Source organism: Schistocerca americana, chromosome X (genome assembly GCF_021461395.2).
Source record: "Schistocerca americana isolate TAMUIC-IGC-003095 chromosome X, iqSchAmer2.1, whole genome shotgun sequence".
Lineage (NCBI taxonomy): Eukaryota > Metazoa > Arthropoda > Insecta > Orthoptera > Acrididae > Schistocerca > Schistocerca americana.
In genome coordinates, this window is record NC_060130.1 from 669,746,946 (window position 1) to 669,769,307 (window position 22,362).

The following is a 22,362-nucleotide window of genomic DNA, read 5'->3' on the forward strand; positions in this document are numbered from 1 at the left end:
ATGTGTTAGTTAAATATGATTTAGAAACGTTTAATTACACTTTTATTGCGACAATAGACACTGGTGAAACTAGTAGCTGTCTTTTTTAAACGAATTTTGCACTATCAAGAAAACTTGAATAGAATTTTTTGTGTTTATGTCACGCAAAATTTCGGGTTATGTTACGATTATCGGGACTTCAGCTAAAGAACAAGTTTTTTCAAGAACAAGCGCTGTTGGGACGCTAATACTCAGTTGTGTGACATAAATGGCCACTACAGCAAGTATACAAAACAAAGAAAATCTAAATTTGACACTATTTCCTCTTTAGTGGGCGATGAAAATACCTGTGAACTCACTCGGCGGCCATCTTGGTTAGCATCAAATGGAACATTAGTAGCAATTTTAGTTGCAATTTTTTCTCTCTCCTACGGCTGGTGGCGTAAATGACGCAGATCACACCTCAATCCATGAATTCCCTCACTTTGATTCCAACTGGGCAAAATCTATTGATCTTACAGCTTCCCTGTGCTTTCATGTGTCGTTTTCCGATGGACTTTGATTTGTAAAAGCCACTAGCGACACTAGTAACTGTGTTCCATTAGTACAAGTTTGAACACCCCCTAAATCTTATGAATGAAATTTTATCCTCAGTTTCGGTTTCTTCTTTCCATGACGTGGAATCACTGCATCATTGAAACTGTAGTTCCTGATACATCAGTTGAACATCGTGAATATGTTTAAAATATTCAAGAATGTCCGCTTTCTTCGAAGCTTAAAAGTCACAAATATTGCAAAAAGCAGCAGTCTTGTGGTCAAGAGGAATCTCCAGCATGGAATAGTCTTTCATGCAGCCGAAGAGCTGACACTTGAGTTAAACCTTTGGTACAGGAACTGCATAAAATGATCGTCTGCTCCTTTGCTCTTTATTTTCTTAGGCACAATAATTATTTCTTCTTTCTCAGAAGACTATGCTTTTTTAACATGCCTCTGTAAACCTCAGTGGAGTTCATAGTCACGTTGGCATAAGGGACACACGAACATTATGAGATAGTAGTTGAATTATCTTTCGCTATGGGCGCATAAGTAAATCATAAAGCGCGCTACAGGCGGAGGAGAAACTTCGCGAATGCGGTCTGCCGTTACGATCGAGCATGCGCAGTGGAGAAGTGGCATGAGGTCTCCACTATCTCTGGCCGCTAGTGATTTTCAGGGGCTGAAAAACCAGCAGCGATCCGGATTGGCTGGTGTGAGAGATGACGTCATGGTCTTTAGCCTATCAGCAAACCCAGGGACCGGTGTTTATTGATCCACATGTTATGTTTTCGACGATGCTGGGCTGTGACTGTGTTTGTTACGCCGGCTGAAGAAAAGTTGAGTTATCTGTGTAGTGCAGAGTGAGTAATTCATATATTTATGCACCTGAATTAACGTATTAACCTTGTTTTAACTGTACCCAAAACTAACGCCGTGTACCTTATGTCTAATGGTGATTTCTATTATTTTACTGAAAGGATAAGTGTTTGCAAACATGTTTATTTCCGTTTGAAAAGAAACACGAAGCAACAAGTAGAAACACAGCAGAAACAAAATCTGAGAAGTAGATAGTACTTTCTACAGGGTAATTAGTTAGTATTTCCAGTGTTTGAGGCAACAAAAGTAACTCTTATTAATTCAAATAATACTTGTAAAAATTTTCTTTCGCGCCAGTGTGTAACTTGGAAACTGATTATATTAATTGTAATGATTGCTTTCATCTTATAATCTGTATGGAGAACTGTATCTAGATATTTTGTAGATAGTTTTAGTATTTTGTCAGATCATTTGATTGTTTTTATAGTGTCTGGCCAAAAATGCTTTACATTTTGTCTCTATCAAAAGTATTAATTTGTGAATAACTATAGTGTGTTCGTTGTGTTATGGTTGTCAGTCGCAAATGTAGCTCATGTCGTCGAGTGTTTGTTTCATAAACAACAGTGCTTATTTTAGTAAAGCTCAGTTCATGGCAGCATGTTGAAAGATCAGCTTATAATTTGAAACCCATTGTTGGAGTGTTTGTTCGACAAGAACCCAGTTGGGTATTAATGTTGGACTTCAACTAGGACAGCATGACTACTGTTTTACAGCCAAAAATCGCTGTTCAAGAGCAGTGGAAAATTTTCTTCAGGAACCCATGAACAATATTATGAAATCTATACCAGTCACATGTATAGCAGTGTTTCGTGAGAGAGAGAAGAGAGAGAGGGAGAGAGAAGGGGGGGGGGGACGTGAGTGAATTAAATGCAGTGCGTGAGGTCAGTTTTTGTTCAAATGGGACTTACATTACAACCAGAAATAGCTGAAATGTAGAATTATGTCATAATATAGGATATGACGTTTAAAATGGTTAGGGGCATTCCAAGTGAAATAAACAAATGAAAGATTTGTTTATTTGAATGTAAGTATGTGCGTATTATTCACAAATAGTGGCACAAAATAGTTTTTTGTATTTTTCTGATGAAAGGTTACTGAGTAATGGGCACTTTTTTTTAGAAAGACTTGTGGAACAACATTTATTTTTTCACAACTTCTGTTCTATGTAAGCTAGAACAGTGGAACTGAGTTCATTTAAAAGCTGTTTTAAAGAGCTTTCACATAATATAAAACATAATTAGTCGAAAATATCTATATATACATTTTTTTAAATAGAAACATCATTTACTTCCCTGTTGATTACAGGAAGAATGTCTGCGTGTGGTTGGGGAATGTGAAAAATTTTGGACAAGGCATATGCAAGTAAGAAACTAACTGTAATTTCATCCTTTGCTTGATTTTTCCAAACTACACAGGCTGACCACCAGTGTCCATTATATGCACAACCAATATATCCTTTTACATCAGCAAATGATGTTGGGTCACAACAGCTATCACCACGTCAATTTTGCTACCATTAGAGTCTGACTGAAATTTTCTTATTATTTTATTCTTGCTTTGGGGAATAAGTGTGTGAAGTTTTTGTGTCCCCATAACTGCACAGCATTTCTCAAATGTCTCTGCAAGCTTCATTTCCGTGATCTTCCACAATATCATATTTGACACTGATCCACATTATCCTTGAAAAACACAAAGTTGCCTAGGTGTCATGATTTGATCACTGTATGGACATTGCAGACTGGCTTGGGCTGTCAATACCATCAATAGCTTGTTTACCATAGAGGTGGCTGAAAATGCCACTGTGCTTCTATGTGGAAATCTTCACGATAGTGCAGGTTGATAAAGTTCTGTTTTCATACTGAACTGCCACTCCACCAGTGGGATCATAAATTTTCCTTTTTATTAAATTTTTTTGGTCTGAACGTCAATGAAATAGCACTGGAACAGACGCACAGCAACAAAGTCGTGTGAGGCATTCTCGTATGATAAGACATTTGCTCAAGTTTGTCACCATTTTTGTAATAAACTACAAAGGGATGATTTGTTGCTTGTGTGTCGGTCCACTGGTAACCTTGAACTTCATCCTGTACAATAAATGTGTAACTCTTGCAAACTCACAAATCACCAACAACTCGATTGTTGACTGGCCATAGAGGAATCTCATGTAAATGATTTTAACTTGTGAAAAAAAGAATGAATAAAGTCCTTGGAGGATTTTGTGACAGTTTCTGAAGATGCGCTATCAACAGAGACCAGATCAACTATTTTTGTAATTTATCTGGTCAGTATCATTAGTATCCAACAATTCTTGTAAATACTTTTTAAGTGTTTCTTGTCCCGGACAGTACTGACATTCACCGAAGTGACAAACGGGCAAGGATGGGTTACACATGACTCGTGCAGTACTGTCGTTATAGGGTTTTATTGGAGTGTCAATATTCACTTTCAACTGAGGAATGTTACACCCAGTCTGCAACAGTTTGAAGTTTTGGTGAGCAGTACACACACACACAAACACTCTGCATACCACTGCTTCCAGCTAAAAAAAAAATTTTTGGGCTGTGGCTCGGTAAACTTTGAAAAACCAATGTGGAGCCCTGGATAGCCGTCTTTGAAGTGTACATAAATTTCTTTCAAATTACTTAAAACTAGTCATTTACACACTTGAATTTTATCTCCATCAACTCTTATGAGCACAAAATGTTTTTTAACTGGTCATTGACCTGCTTATCTTATCAGAACACTAAATTTTTTTACAAAATGAGCAGTCGCCTGATTAAGCGTCTGGCTAGGTTTTGGATTGGGAGAAGATAAAATACCTTTGGCCTTCACCAAATCTTTACTTTTCTAACCTTTTGTATATAATCTTTAAAATGGGGATCTTTTGCTTCTATTAAGGTATTTTAGCTGTATAGGTCTAGTTATTAATTTTGAGTTACTACTTTAGCAAGTGCTACACTTTAAAACACAGTTTTTTGGTTGAAAGTTACAATTTCATAGCCCTAGTAATAAATCTGACTATGTTTCTGTGAAATTGTTATGGGTTGTAAGATTAAAATAACAATAATTTTACGATTTGAATAACATTTAACAGAAACACAATAAACATAAAACTGCTTTTGGTAGTGATCTCATGCTCATTGGAGTATCATCTTTCACTCTCCGCTGAGGAGCGTTACACCCAGTCAGGATAAGTTTGAAGTTTTGGTGGGTAGTACACAAACAAACACTGTATGTACCACTGCTTCCAGCTAAAAAATAATTTTTGGTATGTTACTGAGCAAACGTTGAAAACCCAATCTGGAGCCCTGGATGATAATCATCAAAGTGTATATAAATTTCTTTCAAATTTCTTAAAACTAATCATTTAGGCAGTTGAATTTTATCTCCATCAACTCTTATGAGCACAAAATGTTTTTTAACCAGCTATTGACCTGCTTATCTTATCAGAACAATAAAAGTTTTTTGCAAAATGAGCAGTCGCCTGATTAAGAGTCTTGCAAGATTTTGGATTGGGAGAAGAGAAAATACCCTTGGCCTTCTCCAAATCCTTTACTTGTCCAGCCTTTTGTATATAGTCTTTAAAATAGCAGTTATTCACTTGTATTAAGATACATATTTTAGATATGTAAGTCTACACATTAATTCTGAGTTATTAATTTAGCCAGTGCTAAACTCTAAAACACAGTTTTTGTATGAAAAGTACAATTCTGTAGCCCAAGGAATAAATCCAGTTTCGATTCTGTAAAATTGTCACAGGTAGTAAAATTAAAATAACAACAATTCGCAATTTGAATGACATTTTACAGAATCACGATAAACATAAAATTGCTTTTGATAGTGATCCCATGTTTATCCCAAGTTGAAAATTTTACAACATGTAGAGGAAAACAGTTTGTTTCACATATATGTTTTTGAGGATTTTAAAAAGTAGTTTTTCAAGATTCAGTAAATTCAATACTGATGTTTTTATTAAAAATGTGTATATATTTTCAACTAATTATGTTTTATTTTATATGAAAGGGCTTTAAAATGAACTTGGTTTTAGTGTTTCAGCTTAATTAGAACAGGAGTTGTGAACAAATTAATATTGTTCCGCAAATCAAAAATTTGATTTTTTTACTTTTTTCAGCACCTATGACTCTGTAACCTGTTGTCAGAAAACCGTACAAAAAATTGTTTTGTGTTACTGTTTATAAATACTACATGCATACTTATTTAAAATAAATCTAAGGAAGTCAGATTGCAGCACTTGTTGATTTGACATGCAATAACCCTTTAATAAGTATAGTGTAATTGATTGGCACAAGTTATGGGAGAGCGATATTTGGTAGTGACTGATCAAAACTGACATCTGATGTGCTATTACATAACTGTGGAAACTTTTACTGTCATCATAATTATATTTCATTAACCATACTCTGTGGATATCATGAAAACTGGTATCTGGGATGTGGAATGAATTCAAAGATGAACATGTCACCCCAGTGAAATGCAATGAAGTGACAAAACAAAAGACTGTTGTATTACAGTTCTAGTTCTGATTGTAAAGTAAGCTACAGCATATTTAAGAAATACTGTAAAGATGCTGTGCAAGGAAGTAGAAAAAGTTGCCTGACAGAATGTTCTTTAATACATTCTTCAGCTCCACCACACTATTTACTTAACGGTTAATATGCTCCAACAGATTGTTGAGTACATGGATACCAGTGTACCTGACCCATTTCTGTATTAATTTTAAACTTACCGAGTCTCTGATTCTGATGTCATGTTCAAACTCTTCGCCATATCTTTTCTTGATAAAATAGAAGTATTGCTAATTAGGAAGTACATGTCAAAATACTAAGTTTTTGAAGAAGTCTTTGCAGGATGTTCTAGAGTTAACACCAGATATGGTTCATATATCATGCTTCTGTATACTGAAAATACCATTTGTAAGTTGAGTTTCCACAAACATAGAAAGCATTCCAAGGAACAATGCGTGATTACCAGTTGCCATGGAATCAAAAACTTGGCGAAGTGACACATCAGAAGAAGAAATGTTGGGTATGGCCTTTCCGTGATAGATTCCCAGAGTGAGATACAGAATGAGCCATATATCGTGCAAAACAGTGTAAAGAAAACGAACGAAGAAGATCAAAGAGTGTCTCAGATTGGCAAAGGATAAAACAGTCCACTTGCAATGTTGGGAATATACTGCCTACCATGTGCATGTGGTAAAGACTATGTTGGAATGACTGGGCAATCAGTTAGCACCAGGATTACCGAATGTATGCAGCATTGCATGTTGGGACAGGTGGAGAAAGCAGCTATGGTGGAGCTCATGCTGTGTTAGACCAGCCATGTAATAAAATTTGCTGACACAGAAAGTCTTGCTGCCGAGAAGAGCTTCCACACCTACTTGTTCAGGGAAGCTATAGAAATCCAGAAAAATGGCTATAGCTTCAACAAGAAAGAGGAAAGTTTCAAGGTGAATGGTTCATGGATTCACATGCAGCAGCGAACAACTGTACCAAGTAACAAGGGGAGAACCACAGTGTTAATGACTTCGGAAAAGCCCTCAGATGTTGGCACACCAGATACATATAATCTGCAGCTGTGAGCTCATCTCCAGTTTGCCACCAGCAAAGGGGGGTGAAACTTGGACAATGCCAGTCACTCGTGCTGGTGAAACGTCAGAAAAATCAGCAAACAAATATTGGCTAAAGAACCTGAGACAGAAGCCAACAGGCAATTTATCAACAAGTGCCCATGAAAGCTTCAATAATTTTGTGTTGTGTTGTTAGTTGAGAAACAGTAACAGCAGAACGTGTTGGGCAGGAGAACTCAGTGACTTTGGATGTGGATTATTCTTTGAATGTCGTATGAGTAAGAGATCTATCAGGGACATTTCAGTCCTTCTAAAACTTCCCAAGTCAATTGTCTGTGTTACGGTTGTGATGTGGAAATGTGAAGGAACAGCCGCAGTTAAACGGAGACCGGGCAGACCTTATGTGCTGACTGACATTGACCACAGAACATTGCAGTGGCTGTTTGTAAAAAATCACATGAAATCAACAGAAGGAATCACTTCTTTGTTCCAGAGTGCTACAAGTAGTCCAGCTAGCATAATGACTATGCATAGGGAGTTAAAACGAATGGGGTGCAGTGGCCGAGCCGCTTCTCATGTCGCACATTTCTGTAGTCAATGAATGCCAAGTGACACTTGAAGTGGTATAAAGAGTGATGACACCGGGCAGCAGATTGTAAGAAATGAGTGATTTAGCCTAGAATGTTGTGGCAATCTGATGCAAGGGGTTGGGTTTGTCAAGTGCTTGAAGAATGTTATTGCCATCTTGTGCAGTGCGAACAGAGAACTACGTAGGAGGTGGTGTTAGAGTATGGGGATGTTTTTTTGTGGTTATGGTGTGATCCCCTTGTTGTGCATAAGAAAATGTTGAATGTGGAAGTTCATGACACATGTTACGGCATTGTGTTCCGTGTAGAGAAGAGGAAGAGTTCAGAGATGATAATTGTTTGTATCAGCATGACAGTACACCCTGTCATAAAGAAGCTTCTCTGAGGCAATGATTTGTGGGCAATAACATTCCTGAAATGGACTGACCTTCCCAGGGTCCTGATCTGAACCCAAAGGCACACCTTTGGGATGAGTCAGAATGTCGACTTCACCCTCAGACCCCAGTGTCCAACATCACCACATTATCTGGCTTCAGCTCTTGAGGAAGAAAGGGCCACTATTCCTCCACAAACATTCAGATGTCTCATTGAAAGTCAACATCCCCAGGAGGGGTCTCCTGGCCAATAATGCCAAACGATCATATCATATCTTTTCGTTGAAAGTATCCACAGCAGAGTTCATGCCTTCATTGAGGCAAAGGATTGAAACATCCCATATTAATGTCCAGTAACAGTTGTCCAGTTACTTTTGATCAGATAGTGTATATTAGAAACAGAGAGGACCCAAAATAGAACCTTGTGATGCATCATGTCTGATTGCTTCAGATTCTGAGTATCTGTTATTAGACAATCGACATGGAACTGATACACAGTGCTGTCTGCGATTCTGGTCAGGTAAAAACTATGAATCTGCTGCATCTACTTTTCAGTGATATTTTTACTTTCATGTTAGGATATCATGATTCACAAAATCGAAAGACACAGTCAGTTCACAAATCAATAATTTTGGACTTACTGGTGTTGGCATATCATCTGCCAAGATAAATATAGCCCATTCAGCTGAAAGTCCTTTTTGAATCTCAGACTGTTTGCGCTAAATGTTAGTACAGTCTTTATTCATAATCTTGAAAATATTTGCAAATATTGACAGAAATGAGATGGGTCAGTGTAATTCTGTGCCAATGTTTTACTCCTTTTCTGTGTAGTCCCTTGTCAATAACTCATTTAAATCTTTCTGTGAAAGTACCACTGTGAAAAGATTCATTGCATAAGCTCAGTATATTACTAAATGCAGCTGAACATCTCCTCAGTACTTCAGTTGTATTAAATTTTGGTAAGACTTTTTCTGAACTATGTACGTATGTTGTGGGTGTCAGTCTCTGTAGAATTCTTATACAGACATTGATATCACAATATGACTTCACGGAAATGTTCAGTAAACCTCAATGGGAAACTATACGGAAATTTTGTGTATCTTAAGAATGCTTGCTTCTGACATTTGTGGATCTTCCCTTTTAACAGATAGCAGGGACAGAGTACTCTACTACACACACACACACACACACACACACACACACACACACACACACACACACAGGGTGTTTCAAAAATACTTCTACAAACTTCAGGGGTAGGTTCCTTACACCAAAACAGTCATTAAATATGGACTAGAAAGTACATACCTTAAGAGCCACGAGCACTAGTTCATTTTTGATACTGTGAAACACATTTCTTTCTGCAAGCTCTTTGCTTTCCATATTTTGGAAGGAGGTAATATGGACCAATACAAGGAAAAAAATGTTCATTTAACGTGGGCTCTAAAATGTGTTGTACCTTAAGACCTATGAGTACTTGTCCAACAGAAGATGTGTTTCATTGTAATGAAGATGAACAACTGCTCGTAGCTCTTAAGGTATTCATTCTAGAGACCATTTTTGCTCTGTATAGGCTTATAGGTAGCAGTCATGGGAGGGGTGTGGGCCAACAGCTTCAGGAGAAATTAGGGACAGAGTACCAGGTCACAAGTTTTGTGAAGCCAAGTGCTAGCCTTAGCCAGGTGACAGAAAACTTAGGTCAGCTATGCAAGGACTTTGAGAAGAAAGGTCAGATAATTATAGTTGGGGGAGCAGGAAACAGCCTGGCTATGAATCCAAGATATAGTATGAGGAGTGACGTGGATCAAATAGGAGCAGAAACTGGGCAAATGAGTGTGGGGTTTGTGGATGTCTTTCAGCGCCATAACCGGCTCTGGGTAAACACTGCTGTAAGGCGTGTTAACATTGAGCTGAACGGGATGCTCCAGACACCGGAAAAGTCTCACACGAGTGTTGTTCCAGTTGATGCTATTGGTAGGTGACGTTACACTACACATGGCCTGCACCTCAATAGGAAGGGGAAAGACAAGTTAGCTTCTCTATTAGCAGATACTGTAAGGGGGGCCACAGTCATACAAAGGGTGATCCCTGTGGTTATTGGGACCAGGCAGACAGGTTTTTTAGGTTAAAGCCAAATTCCAGACAGACAACAACCAAGGAAAATAGAAGAAAAGAAACTTCATGCCCAGCAAATGGGGATAAAGCTAAGGGTGGTATCAACTTACTTCACCAAAATATCAGGGGAATAAAAAATAAAGTAGATGAACTGATAATGTGTTTAAATGATCTCAGAAATAAGAATGAGATTGATATACTTTGTCTGTCTGAGCACCATGTAACTGTGGGGATGGAAAAATGTCAGTACAAATGGGTATAATTTAGCATCTTACACTTGTAGATCTAGTATGGATAAAGGAGGAGTTGCCATTTTCATAAAACAAGGGTATAAATACAGAACTGTTGAAGTAAGCAAATTTTGTGTTGATCTTCACATTGAGGTTTGTGCATGTGAACTTCAGCTAGATAATGTTGTGTTGATATTAGCAACAGTGTACAGGTCTCCACTAGGAGATTGGGAGCTATTCATAAAAAAATTTGACTCCCTATTATGCTGTCTGCCAGATAAAAAGAAGAAGTTACTAGTCTGTGGTGATTTCAGTGTTAACTCTCTAAGCAATTCTGATAGGAAAAGTGAACTAGAAGTGTTGTTAACAACATATAACTTAGAATCAGTGATCAATTTCCCTACACATATAGCTCAGGACAGTAGTACTCTAATAGATAATGTATTTGTACAGCAAGAGGATGTAGAGCAAACACATGCTTTCCCTGTGATAAATGGATTATCTGACCATGATGCACAACTGATTAAGTTACAAAACCTAACAGGGTACACACTTCAGAAACCATTAAGTAAAAGTGTGACGGTGCTCAACCCGGTATCTATAGATCACTTCAGAGAAAGTTTAGGAAATGTAAACTGGGAAGATGTATGTAATGAGCCAAATGCTAATGATAAATTTATATCCCTTTTTGAACATTGTTTTCCAAAGAAAATTACTAAATGTAACACCACAAACTTTTCAAAGAAACCTTGGATTTTTTTTCATCAGTCTACTGACTGGTTTGATGCGGTCCACCACGAATTCCTCTCCTGTGCTAACCTGTTCATCTCAGGGTAGCACTTGCAACCTACGTCCTCAATTATTTGCTTGACGTATTCCAATCTCTGTCTTCCTCTACAGTTTTTGCCCTCTACAGCTCCCTCTAGTACCATGGAAGTCATTCCCTCATGTCTTAGCAGATGTCCTATCATCCTGTCCCTTCTCCTTATCAGTGTTTTCCACATATTCCTTTCCTCTCCGATTCTGCGTAGAACCTCCTCATTCCTTACCTTATCAGTCCACCTAATTTTCAACATTTGTCTATAGCACCACATCTCAAATGCTTCGATTCTCTTCTGTTCCGGTTTTCCCACAGTCTATGTTTCACTACCATACAATGCTGTATTCCAGACGTACATCATCAGAAATTTCTTCCTCAAATTAAGGCTGATATTTGATATTAGTAGACTTCTCTTGGCCAGAAATGCCCTTTTTGCCATAGCGAGTCTGCTTTTGATATCCTCCTTGCTCTGTGCGTCATTGGTTATTTTACTGCCTAGGTAGCAGAATTCCTTAACTTGATTGACTTCGTGACCATCAATCCTGATGTTAAGTTTCTTGCTGTTCTCATTTCTACTACTTCTCATTACCTTTGTCTTTCTCCGATTTACTCTCAAACCATACTGTGTACTCATTAGACTGTTCAATCCGTTCAGCAGATCATTGAATTCTTCTTCACTTTCACTCAGGATAGCAATGTCATCAACGAATCGTATCATTGATATCCTTTCACCTTGTATTTTAATTCCACTCCTGAACCTTTCTTTTATATCCATCATTGCTTCCTCGATGTACAGATTGAAGAGTAGGGGCGAAAGGCTACAGCCTTGTCTTACACCCTTCTTAATACGAGCACTTCGTTCTTGGTTGTCCACTCTTATTATTCCCTCTTGGTTGTTGTACATATTGTATATGACCCGTCTCTCCCTATAGCTTACTCCTACTTTTTTCAGAATCTCGAACAGCTTGCACCATTTTATATTGTCGAACGCTTTTTCCAGGTCGACAAATCCTAGGAAAGTGTCTTGATTTTTCTTTAGCCTTGCTTCCATTATTAGCCGTAACGTCAGAATTGCCTCTCTCGTCCCTTTACTTTTCCTAAAGCCAAACTGATCGTCACCTAGCGCATTCTCAATTTTCTTTTCCATTCTTCTGTATATTATTCTTGTAAGCAGCTTCGATGCATGAGCTGTTAAGCTGATTGTGCGATAATTCTCGCACTTGTCAGCTCTTGCCGTCTTCGGAATTGTGTGGATGATGCTTTTCTGAAAGTCAGATGGTATATCGCCAGACTCGTATATTCTACACACCAACGTGAATAGTCATTTTGTTGCCACTTCCCCCAATGATTTTAAAAATTCTGATGGAATATTATCTATCCCTTCTGCCTTATTTGACCCTAAGTCCTCCTAAGCTCTTTTAAATTCCGATTCTAATACTGGATCCCCTATCTCTTCTAAATCGACTCCTGTTTCTTCTTCTATCACATCAGACAAATCTTCACCCTCATAGAGGCTTTCAATGTATTCTTTCCACCTATCTGCTCTCTCCTCTGCATTTAACAGTGGAATTCCTGTTGCACTCTTAATGTTACCACCGTTGCTTTTAATGTCACCAAAGGTTGTTTTGACTTTCTTGTATGCTGAGTCTGTCCTTCCGACAATCATATCTTTTTTGATGTCTTCACATTTTTCCTGGAGCCATTTCGTCTTAGCTTCCCTGCACTTCCTATTTATTTCATTCCTCAGCGACTTGTATTTCTGTATTCCTGATTTTCCCGCAACATGTTTGTACTTCCTCCTTTCATCAATCAACTGAAGTATTTCCTCTGTTACCCATGGTTTCTTCGCAGCTACCTTCTTTGTACGTATGTTTTCCTTCCCGACTTCTGTGATGGCCCTTTTTAGAGATGTCCATTCCTCTTCAACTGTACTGCCTACTGCGCTATTCCTTATTGCTGTATCTATAGCGTTACAGAACTTCAAACGTATCTCATCATTCCTTAGCACTTCTGTATCCCACTTCTTTGCGTATTGATTCTTCCTGACTAATGTCTTGAACTTCAGCCTACTCCTCATCACTACTATATTGTGATCTGAGTCTATATCTGCTCCTGGGTATGCCTTACAATCAAGTATCTGATTTCGGAATCTCTGTCTGACCATGGTGTAATCTAATTGAAATCTTCCCGTATCTCCCGGCCTTTTCCAAGTATACCTCCTCCTCTTGTGATTCTTGAACAGGGTATTCGCTATTACTAGCTGAAACTTGTTACAGAACTCAACTAGTCTTTCTCCTCTTTCATTCCCTGTCCCAAGCCCATATTCTCCCGTAACCTTTTCTTCTACTCCTTCCCCTACAATTGCATTCCAGTCGCCCATTACTATTAGATTTTCGTCCGCCTTTACATACTGCATTACCCTTTCAATATCCTCATACACTTTCTCTATCTGTTCATCTTCAGCTTGCTCCTTTTCATGTATACCTGAACTATCATTGTCGGTGTTGGTCTGCTGTTGATTCTGATTAGAACGACCCGGTCATTGAACTGTTCACAGTAACACACCCTCTGCCCTACCTTCCTATTCATAACGAATCCTACACCTGTTACACCATTTTCTGCTGCTGTTGATATTACCCGATACTCATCTGACCAGAAATCCTTGTCTTCCTTCCACTTCACTTCACTGACCCCTGCTATATATAGACTGAGCCTTTGCATTTCCCTTTTCAGATTTTCTAGTTTCCCTACCATGTTCAAGCTTCTGACATTCCACGCCCCGACTCGTAGAACGTTATCCTTTCATTGATTATTCAATCTTTTTCTCATGGTAACCTTGCCCTTGGCAGTCCCCTCCCGGAGATCCGAATGGGGGACTATTCCGGAATCTTTTGCCAATGGAGAGATCATCATGACACTTCTTCAAATACAGGCCACATGTCCTGTGGATATACATTATGTGTCTTTAATGCAGTGGTTTCCATTGCCTTCTGCATCCTCATGTCGTTGATCATTGCTGATTCTTCCGCCTTTAGGGGCAATTTCCCACCCCTAGGACAAGAGAGTGCCCTGAACCTCTATCCGCTCCTCCGCCCTCTTTGACAAGGCCGTTGGCAGAATGAGGCTGACTTCTTATGCCGGAAGTCTTCGGCCGCCAATGCTGATTATTTATCAAAATTTAGGCAGTGGCGGGGATTGAACCCGGGACCGAAGATGTTTTGATTATGAATCAAAGACGCTACCCCTAGACCACGGGTACCCCGTACCTTGGATTACTACAGGTATTAAAGTGTCTTCAGAAAGAAAAAGGAAACTGTATGGGACAGCAAGAACTAGTAAAGATCCAGAAGTAGTTTTACACTATAAAAATTATTGTAACATACTGAGAAAAGTTGTAAGTAAATCAAGAAATATGTATGTTAGAGAAGAAATTAACAACTCCAGCAATAAAATCAAATCAATATTGAATGTTGTTAGAAGGGAGACAGGAAAAGTAACCACTATGGTAGGTAGTATTACTGTTAAAGAGAATGAGACCATCTTAACCAATAGTACACAGGTAGCCAATGTGTTTAACAATCACTTCTTAAGCGTTGGAGAAAAAATTGGTGAGAATAATTCAAAAGAAAAAGCCAGGAAGAGTAAGTTTTGAAAAATTTTAGTCAGATTAAGTTTCATCTAACAACCTCTTGTGAAATAAGGAAAATTATTAAATCTTTGAAAAATAAATGTTCTGTTGAAGTAGATGACATCTCTAACAAGTCATTAAAACAATGTGGAGCAGTGACAGCTGATGTTTTGAGTCACATATGTAATGCATCGCGGACTCTCTACAAAAAGAGGGAAACCACATATGTCAATAATTTCCGGCCCTTATCCTTGCTTACAGTATTTTCAAAAATCTTAGAGAAAGTAATGTACTCAAGAGTGGTTCGCCATCTCAAAAGTAATGGGATACTTAGTAAATCACAGTTCGGATTTCACAAATGCTGCTCCACTGAGACAGCAATATACACTTTCACTGTCCACATAATAGAGTCTTTAAATAGTAAAATGTTACCAGTAGGAATATTCTGTGACTTATCCAAAGCATATGATTGTTTGAACCATGACATTATGTTAGAGAAATTACAATTCTATGGTATAAATGGAACAGCATATGACTGGTTTAAGTCATATCTACAGAACAGAATGCAAAAAGTCTCTTTATATGCTCCAAGTGATTCAAAGGAGTTTGCCACTATATGCTTCAAGCGATTCAAAGGAGTTTGCCACTTTATCTAACTGGGGTGAAATTACATTAGGTGTTCCACAAGGTTCGATCATGGGTCCCCTCCTGTTCTTGATATATGTGAATGACCTCCCTTCTTATGTGAAACAAGATGCCAAACTGACACTGTTTGCTGATAATACAAGCATAATTATTAATCCAGTAAAAGAAAGTCCAATAGAAAATGATACAAATAAGGTCTTTGGAAAAGTTATTGATTGGTTTTCTTTGAATGGGCTTGCTCTGAACTTTGAAGAAACACAGTACATCCAATTTTCTGCTGCAAAAGTTATAATTCCTTCAATAAACATAACACATCAAAAGAAGTCAGTAGCCAGGGTAGAGCATACTAAGTTTTTGGTTGTACATACAGATGAGAATATTAATTGGAAAATTCATATTTTAGATCTCCTAAAGCGACTTTGCCAATTTTGAGGATGTAGAAATTAGTAAGCTAACGTACTTTGCATACTTCCACTCTCTGATGTCATACGGAATAATATTCTGGGGCAACTCATCACTTAGGTAAAAGATATTCACTGCTCAAAAGAAAGTAGTTAGAATGATGCGTGGGGTTCATAGTCGCACATTTTGTAGGCATCTGTTTGAAAGGTTAGGAATTCTTACAACTGCTTCACAGTACATTTACTCAGTAATGAAATTTTTTCTCAACAACATGGACCAGTTTAAAATCAACAGCGACATTCATGATTACAATACCAGAAGAAAGAAAGACCTACACTATCCTTTACTTAACCTATCTATGGCACAGAAAGGGATAAAATATGCTGCTATAAAACTTTTTGATAAATTACCAGATGAAATAAAATGTCTGACAGACAGCAGTAATAGTTTCAAAAACAAATTGAAATCATACCTCATTGACAACTCCTTCTATACCATAGATGAATTCTTGAATATGAGTAAATAAATCTGGACATATAATATATGCATTTTGTGCTATTTAAGGGAATGGAATAGATAATAGAAATATTTAGGTATAACACTATAATGAAAAAAAAAAAAAACCTGTTTTCGGTGCGCATTTCTTGTACATTTGACATGTTCCACATCATAACAGTTTTTCTGTGCTATTGATCAATGGAACACGTAACTAACTAACTAACTCTCCCAAAATATGGAAAGCAAAGAGCTTGCAGCAGAAAAGATGTGTTTCACAGTATCGAAGATGAACAAATGCTCTTACCTTTAAAGGTATGATTTTAGAGTCCTTGTTTACTATACATTTTTGTATTGTTTTGGTGTCAGGAATATGTTCCCAAAGTTTGTAAACATATTTTTGAAACTCCTGTATGTCATGCTCGGGACAGAGTAGTGAAGCTAAAGAGTTGTTTCACTTGTAGAATCCCTGAATGAAATGATGCCCTTCACTGTATGGAAGGTGCTCAGAAAGTTTCGAGACTTCTTGAATTGTTGTTGATAATTTCCAAAATATGTACAAGTTTCAGCTTGTTTGACATATGAATTTGATTGCTAGTACTTAATTCGTTTGTTATTTACATCAGTCTGGAACAGTGTAGCTGAAATAGAATCATTTCTTTGTGATAATTTGTTATGATTGTTAGGTAGTACTGAATGCAAATCAAAGTTTGGAATACCTGTAAATGGCACCGGGTGACCCTTCACAATCCAAACTAACTATTTAGTGTTGGTTTAACAAGTTCAGGCAGAAGAATAACTCTCTTGAAGGTTAGGAAAAAAATCAAATGAAACAAGTTTACAGTTACCAGCCACTTTTATTTATATCCACAAAATGTTTCGAAGGTTTAAACCCCCATCATCAGGTGGATTTACATGTGTTAGTATGATGTGTGTGTTGTGTTATTGTTTTTGGGGTAACTTGGAGCACTGTGTAGTGGAGAAACAAAAATATTATTTCAGAACATGGTTTTTGGGGAGGTTTTTGACTAAAAAACTAAATGTATATCTAAAGGTGGGGAAAAAAAAGTAAAATGGAATACCTCCAGTGGACCCAAGCTCCATTGTAACACATCACATGTAAACTTTCATATTTTGTAAACAAAGATGGTGCCTGGAAACTACTACATCCAAAGAACATATCACAAAATAGAAACATGATCTCTAAAGTACAAAGAATATATATCATAACAACATAATAACATAACCTATCATCATGCCCTGAAATGAGGCACATCCTACCCGAGATCTTTTCCTCCCCTCCTAAAGCGGTGTTCTATCGCCCACCCAACCTCCACAACATTCTAGTGCCTCCCTATGCCACTCCCAATCCCAACCCCTTGCTACAAGGATAATATCCCTGTGGAAGACACTGGTGCAAGACCTGCCCAATCCACCCACTCAAAATTTCCTGTTCCAGTCCTGTCACAGGTTTCTCCTACGCTGACAGGAGCTGGGCCACCTGTGAAAACAGCCATGTCATTTACTAGCTCTGCTGTGATCATTGTGCATCTCTTTAAATTGGTGTGACTACCAACCAGCAGTCCAGCAGGATGAACAGCCACAGCCAAACTGTGGCCAAGAGCAAAGCAGGCCACCCCGTGGCACAATATGCAGCTGAACATAGCATACTTGATTTCGGTGGCTGTTCACTGCCCAAGCCATCTGGATCCTCCCCGCCACCACCAGCTTTTCTGAACTGGGCAGATAGGAATTATCCTTTATATGTCGGCGTAAGCAGAATAAACTAACGATCAAAGTCCGAAAACAATTTATTGGACTGTTCAATTAACCAAAACAAATACACTGGACTCGCATTCGGGAGGACGACGGTTCAATCCCGCGTCCGGCCATCCTGATTTAGGTTTTCCGTGATTTCCCTAAATTGCCCCAGGCAAATGCCGGGATGGTTCCTTTCAAAGGGCACGGCCGACTTCCTTCCCTGTCCTTCCCTAATCCGATGAGACCGATGACCTCGCTGTCTGGTCTCCTTCCCCAAACCAACCAACCAACCAAAACAAATTCTCCAAGGATAACACCAACACAAAATAGTGATCTGTCTTCGAATCAACTACATACAAGAATAATACAGAATACAACTGAAATAATTTCCTACTAGTATCTGCCAGAGACTTCTCTGATATACCAAGCCTAATCCAGAGATCAGCGAGAAGAACCAAGCCGGGCTAATGGGGCGGCAGCTATCCATGTCTGCTGGCGGTCGATGAACTGCCAATGTAAGGCTGAGCGCCGGCCTTTATTGCACTTGGGCGGATGAGTACCTCGGAACTATTTTCCATTACGTCGTTTGACGTGTGAAAATAGTTCCGGGGTCTGCAGCAACCTCTTCCTTATGTTTATATGGGCCAGTAGTGGCCCCTGGCGGCCGCTGGTGTCTCTGCTGTGTTGTTGTTGTTGTTGTTGTTGTTGTGGCCGTTCATCAATATTGCCTGTCGGTTGTGTAGTGGTTCAGTGTGCCTGTGAAGCGGGCAACCCGCTGCTGCAGGCTGTCAGTTTGGTTGCTGATACTCTAGGCGCCGTGATGTCTGGTGGAGAAGGCCACAGCAATCCTTACAACACTTTCTCTGCTCACTTAATTATCCCGGCCTTGACCTATGGTAACATACTGTCATACCCTTCACCCAACAGTTTGCACCCCGTCTGTCCTATCGCCTTCTCCCCATTCTTGTCTCCCACCCTCTACCAACACACCTGCCCATCTTTCCCTGCTCCTGTTAGAGCTGGCGGCCATGTGTGCGTGATGTGTGCCGGCTAGTGTGAATGAATGGTGTGTGTTTGTCCTTTTCTGATGAAGGTTGAGGACAAAAGCTTATGTGTAAGTGCCCTTTAATTGAGCCTGTCTCCAACTTAACATGTTATCTTCATGGTAAGTAGCAATCTATCTTATCCTACATTGTTGATATTTCTACGTGGTGTTTCCATTGTTTTAAAACAACATTATTATTTTGGAATAAGTTTTAAAGGATTGTGGAGATCTTTGTTTGAGCTGCTGAATACATGTGTTGGAATAAATGTTTCAACTGTCTCCATCCTTTCATTCCTCTGTCTGAATCCCAGCCAAAATTGTTATTTATGTGTAATTTTACCACTGTTGGCAACACAGTTATTGTAATTAAAGTTTGCTACATATATCCCAATTATATAAATGACTATCAAATTCAAGCTACATAATCATGACAGGAAAGGATTTGCATACCCCTTGAAATATTTGTTCCAACACATGTATTCAGCAACTCAAATGAGGTTCTCCATAATTCCTTAAAACTTGTTCCAAAATAATAATGTTGTTATGATGTGTACTGTTTGTACTTCGAAATAATGTTTCTGTTCTGCTTTATATTCTTTGCACGTAGTAGTTTCTAGACACCATTTTCGTTTAAAAAATATGACAGTTTACACGTGATGTGTTATGATAGGGGAAGGAGCCTGTGACCATGGGAGGTAGTTATTTTCACCTGTAGATACACATACAGTTATTAAAGCCTGACCCCCTCCCCCCTTCCCTCCATACAGATAGCCGTATGTGCAACTACACACATCAAAAAAAGATGCTGGTTGTGGACATTGTATCACAGACACAGTCCCTTTGACTGTTCAGAGATATGTGCTATGAAGGGCTCTCAATAAGGGAAGTGTCCAGGCGTCTCAGAGTGAACCAAAGCGATGTTGTTCAGACATGGAGGAGATACAGAAAGACAGGAACTGTCGACGACATGCCTCGCTCAGGCCGTCCAAGGGCTACTATTGCAGTGGATGACCGCTACCTACTGATTATGGCTCAGAGGAACCCTGACAGCAATGTCACCATGTTGAATAATGCTTTTTTTGCAGCCACAGGACGTCGTGTTATTACTCAAACTGTGTGCAATAGGCTGGATTCAGCACAACTTCACTCCTGATGCCCATGGTGAGGTCCATCTTTGTAACCACGAGACCACGCAGCACGGTACAGATGGGTCCAACAACATGCCCAATGGACTGCTCAGGATTGGCGTCACATTCTCTTGACCAATGAGTGTCACATAGGTCTTCAACCAGACAATCGTGGGAGATGTTTGGAGGCAACCCGGTCAGGCTGAACACCTTACTCACTGTCCAGTGAGTGCAGCAAGGTGGAGGTTCTCTGATGTTTTGGGATGACATTATGTGGGGCTGATGTACACCGCTGGTGCTCATGGAAGGCACCATAATGGCTGTATGATATGTGACGATTGCCATCCTATGACCAATAGTGCAACCATATCAGCAGCATATTGGTGAGGCATTCATCTTCGTGGACAACAGTTCACACCCCCATTGTGCACATCTTGTGAATGACTTCCTTGAGGATAACGACATCGCTCGACTAGAGCGGCCAGCATGTTCTCCAGACATGAATCCTATCAAACATGCCTGTGATAGATTGAAAAGGGCTGTTTATGGACGATGTGACCCACCAACCACTCTGAGGGATCTACAACGAATCGCTGTTCAGTGGGACAATCTGGACCAACAGTGCCTTGATGAACTTGTGGATAATATGTCACGACAAATACAGGCATGCATCAATGCAAGAGGATGTGCTACTGGGTATTAGAGGTACCGGTGTGTACAGCAATCTGGACCACCACCTCTGAAGGTCTCGCTGTATGGTGGTACAACATGCAATGTGTGGTTTTCATGAGCAATAAAAAGAGTGGAAATAATGTTTATGTGGATCTCTATTCCAATTTTCTGTACAGGTTCGGAACCGAGGTGATGCAAAACTTTTTTTGATGTGTGTACAACGGAGGGGTATCCGTTGAGAGGCCAGGCAAATGTGTGGTTCCTGAAGAGGGGCAGTAGCCTTTTCTGTAGTTGCACAGGCAACAGTCTGGGTGATTGATCTCACCTTGTAACATCAACCAAAATGGCCTAGCTGTGCTGTGAACTGGTGAAAGCAAAGGGAGACTACAGCCATAATTTTTCCCGAGGGCATGTAGCTTTGCTGTGCAGTTAAATGATGGTGGCGTCCTGTTGAGTAAAATATTCCAGAAGTAAAATAGTCCTCCATTTGAATCTCCGGGTTGGGACTATTAAGGAGGACATTGTTATCAGGAGAAACAAAACTGGTGTTCTACAGATAGGAGCATGAAATGTCAGATCCCTTAATCTGGCAGGTAGGTTAGAAAATTTAAAAAGGGAAATGAATAGGTTAAAGTTGGATATAGAGGGAATTAGTGAAGTTCAGTGGCAGGAGGAACAAGACTTCTGGGCAGGTGAATAGATGGTTATAAATACAAAATCAAATATGGGTATTGCAGGAGTAGGTGTAATAACAAAAAAAAAGTATGGATAAGCTACTATGAACAGCATAGTGAGCACATTATTGTAGCCAAGATTGACACGAAGCCCACGCGTACTACAGTAGTACAAGTTTATGTGCCAGCTAGCTCCACAGATGATGAAGAGATTGAAGAAATGTATGATGTGATAAAAGAAATTATTCAGATACATGAGGAAGATGAAAATTTAATATTCATGGGGGACTGGAATTCGATAGTAGGAAAAGGATGTGAAGAAAAAGTCATAGGTGAATATGGACTAAGGGTAAGGAATGAAAGAGGAAGCCGTCTGGAAGAATTTTGCACAGAGCTTAACTTAGTCACAGCTAACACTTGATTCGAGAATCATGAAAGAAGGTTGTGTACGTGGAAGACGCCTGGAGACACTGGAAGGTTTCAGATAGATATATAATGGTAAGATAGAGATTTAGGAACCAGATTTTAAATTGTAAGGCGTTTCCATGGGCAGATGTGGACTTTGACCACAATTTATTGGTTGTGAACTGTGATTAAAACTGAAGAAACTGCAAAAATGGAGGAATTTAAGGAGATGGGACCTGTATAAACTGAAAGAGCCAGAGATTGTAGAGGGTTTCAGGGGGAGCATTAGGGAATGATTGAGAAGAACAGGGGAAACAAATATAGAAGAAGAACCAGAGATTGTAGAGGGTTTCAGGGGAAGCATTAGGGAGCGATTGAGAAGAACAGGGGAACAAATATA

At 39.1% G+C, this 22,362-nt stretch overlaps 1 protein-coding gene across 10 annotated transcripts in view; it reads left to right on the forward strand.

Annotated features, from left to right (window-relative positions):
* The first annotated feature begins 1,236 nt into the window (after nucleotides 1–1,236).
* The window catches only part of LOC124555432 (pumilio homolog 3-like), a 208,254-nt gene continuing 187,128 nt past the window's right edge, over nucleotides 1,237–22,362 (forward strand). For 8 of the 10 annotated variants that reach the window (XM_047129338.1, XM_047129336.1, XM_047129335.1 and 5 more), the window contains exon 1: nucleotides 1,237–1,376. The gene's annotated coding sequence lies outside the window, so the exon portion shown is untranslated. Of the gene's footprint in view, nucleotides 1,377–2,735; nucleotides 2,755–22,362 lie in introns of those variants that run through there. The other 2 variants (XM_047129340.1, XM_047129339.1) reach the window with 2 other exon arrangements.